At 62.9% G+C, this 2,843-nt stretch overlaps 1 non-coding gene across 1 annotated transcript; it reads right to left on the reverse strand.

Annotated features, from left to right (window-relative positions):
• Nucleotides 1-1,580: 1,580 nt before the first annotated feature.
• LOC131863227 (5S ribosomal RNA) lies at nt 1,581-1,699 on the reverse strand. The gene has a single exon (XR_009362159.1). It is a non-coding gene; the product is annotated as a 5S ribosomal RNA (ribosomal RNA).
• Between the last annotated feature and the right edge of the window lie 1,144 nt (nt 1,700-2,843).

Raw genomic sequence — 2,843 nt, forward strand, 5'->3', positions numbered from 1 at the left:
CGGGGTTGCGCGCCCTGGTGGGCACCATGGTGCGCACCAAGGAGCGCTCCGAAGTGTGCTCCAAGGTGCGGCGTGCACGAAGTCGGAGCCCGGTTTGCCCCGGGTGCGCACCTCGCGTGCACCTTCGCCGCGGTGGGCACCATGGCGTGCACGAAGTCGGAGCCCGGTTTGCCCCGGGTGCGCACCTCGCGTGCACCTTCGCCGGGGTGGGCACCTCGGCTGGGTTGCGCGCCCTGGTGCGCACCAAGGAGCGCTCCGAAGTGTGCTCCAAGGTGCGGCGTGCACGAAGTCGGAGCCCGGTTTGCCCCGGGTGCGCACCTCGCGTGCACCTTCGCCAGGGTGGGCACCTCGGTGCGCACACCTTCTCAATGTTTTCTTGCCTTTTCTGGAAATTGGTGAAGGCAGCGCATCAAAGGTGCGCACCTCGGTGTGCTCCGAGGTGCGAACCCGAGAGCGCTCCGAGGTGCCCACGAAGTCGAAAGTCGGGTTAATTGCATTGTTTTCCCCGGGTGCGCTCCGAGGTGCGCAACATCGGCGCGCACCAAGGAGGGCTCCGAAGTGTGCTCCAAGGTGCGCACGATGGCGTGCACCTCTGGTGCGCACGATTCGGAGCTCGGTTTGACCGGGGTGCGCACACCTTGGCTGGGTTGCGCACCTTTTGTGCGCTCCAAGGTGCGCACGAAGTCGGAGCTCGGTTTGCCCCGGGTGCGCACCTTCGCCAGGGTGCGCACCTTGATGCGCACGCCTTGGCTGGGCTGCGCACCTTGGTGGGCGCCATGGTGCGCACCTTTCGTGCGCTCCAAGGTGCGCACGAAGTCGGAGCTCGGTTTGCCCCGGGTGCGCACCTTGGTGGGCGCCATGGTGCACTCCGAGGTGCCCAAGATTGGTGCGCACCAAGGAGCGCTCCGAAGTGCGCTCCAAGGTGCGCGCGAAGTCGAAAGTTGGGTTAATTGTCCGGTTTGCCTCGGGTGCGCACCTTGCGTGCACCTTCGCCAGGGTGGGCGCCTTGGTGCGCACACCTTGGCTGGGCTGCGCACACCTTGGCACCCGCGTTTCCTTCATTTTAAATTTTTTTTTTTTACAATCTCTCAAGTGGGAAATTCTATAATCTCAACTTTTTTTGCCTTTTCAGGAAACTTTTGAATGGAGCGCATCATTGGTGCGCTCCGAAGTGTGCTCCAAAGCTCTCTCCAGCTGCGTGCACCTGCCCCGGCCGCGCACCCGGCCCCGCCCAGCTTCGCTCACCTGTCCCGGGCGTCTGGTGCGGAACCTTAGAGTAAGAAACATCACCGTGCACCTTGGCCAACGTGCGCGACTCGACCGAGCGCGCACTGGCCGAGGTGCACACCGATTTCACCTGGGTGCGCGCGCAGCACCTCGGGCGCACCGGGGTGCGCGCACAACGCCCGGGTTGCACCGTGGCCTGTGTGCTCGGGGCGCCTCGGGTGCGCGCTCGGTGTCGCCCCCGCGCGCGCGGTAGTGCGGGCAGCGCACCCCGGCCCGGCCCGGCCCCGACGAGAACGCAAACGGGCAAAAGGTTTATTCAAATAGCATTGCGATGCCCGGCGAAAAACTAAAAAAGGGTGCAACACCGGGACTTCCCGGGAGGTCACCCATCCCAGTACTACTCCGGCCCAAGCGCGCTTAACTGCGGAGTTCTGATGGGATCCGGTGCACTAACGCTGGTATGATCGCACCCGTTATGAGCTTGTCGCAGTGTGTACTTAGCAAACCGCGACCCACGTGCGAATCCACCCCGGCCACCCACCCCCGTCGAGGTGCACACCCTCCCTCGCGAAGTGCGCCCCGTTCGCCAAGTGTGAGCCCTGCCCGGGTGCGCGCACCTTGCTAGGGCGTCGGGTGTGCACCCGGCCCGGCCTACGTGCGTGCACCTGTAGGGGGCGTCGTGTGCGTGCAGTGTCCCGTCTGCAACGCGGTGCCCACACACCACCTCGGGCGCAACGACCTGCGCTCACATGTGGGCCGAGTGCACCTTGGTGCATGTTCGGGGCGCCTCGGGTGCACGCTCGATCTTGCCCCGGTGCACCAAGGCGCTCGGTTTGCCCCGGGTGCGCACTTGGTGCAAGGTGGGCACCCAAAATAGGGATCAAGCACCAAAACACAAGTTTCGGGATGCAAAATGGGACCCAAGGACCACAAATGCGTTCCAAGACCCATGATGGGTCCACGAGAACAAAAATGTGTTCCGAGACTTAATAAACAAATATTGGGTTTTAGGAGAAGAAACATGCTCTGATGCCCAAAACGAGAATCGACCCCGAAAAGGCCACAGGCCAAAAGTGGGATGCGAGACAAAAAAAAATGGGACCCGAGGACCAAAATTGGGTTCCCAGGTCGAAGACAGGGCAACCGGACAAGAAACGACCTCTAAGGCTCGAAATGAGTCCCGACGACTAAAACTTGACAAGAAGCACCCATCAGGCACCCAACTCGACACCCATGGGATGCCGACCCACCCGGGCTTCCACCTAGCACACCTTGGCACCCACCCACCCTCGCACCCAACCTCGCACCCAACTTAGCACCTTTGAACCCACATTGGCACTCACCCTGACCCTGGCACCTTGGAACCCACATTGGCACTCACCTTGACCCTGGCACCCACCTTTGCACTCACCTTGGGACCCACCCTGGCTCCCACCTCGGCACCCACCCAGACACCCACCTTGGTTCCTTGGCACCCACCTTGGATCCTTGGCACCCACCCCGACACCCACCTTGGCACGCAACTTGGCTACTTGCCACCCACCTTGGCTCCTTGACGCCCACCCCGACAACCACCCCGTGACCTACCCTGGCTAGGGTTGGTGCACACCCACCCT

This window comes from Cryptomeria japonica, unplaced genomic scaffold (genome assembly GCF_030272615.1).
Source record: "Cryptomeria japonica unplaced genomic scaffold, Sugi_1.0 HiC_scaffold_58, whole genome shotgun sequence".
In the NCBI taxonomy this organism is placed as follows: Eukaryota; Viridiplantae; Streptophyta; class Pinopsida; order Cupressales; family Cupressaceae; genus Cryptomeria; species Cryptomeria japonica.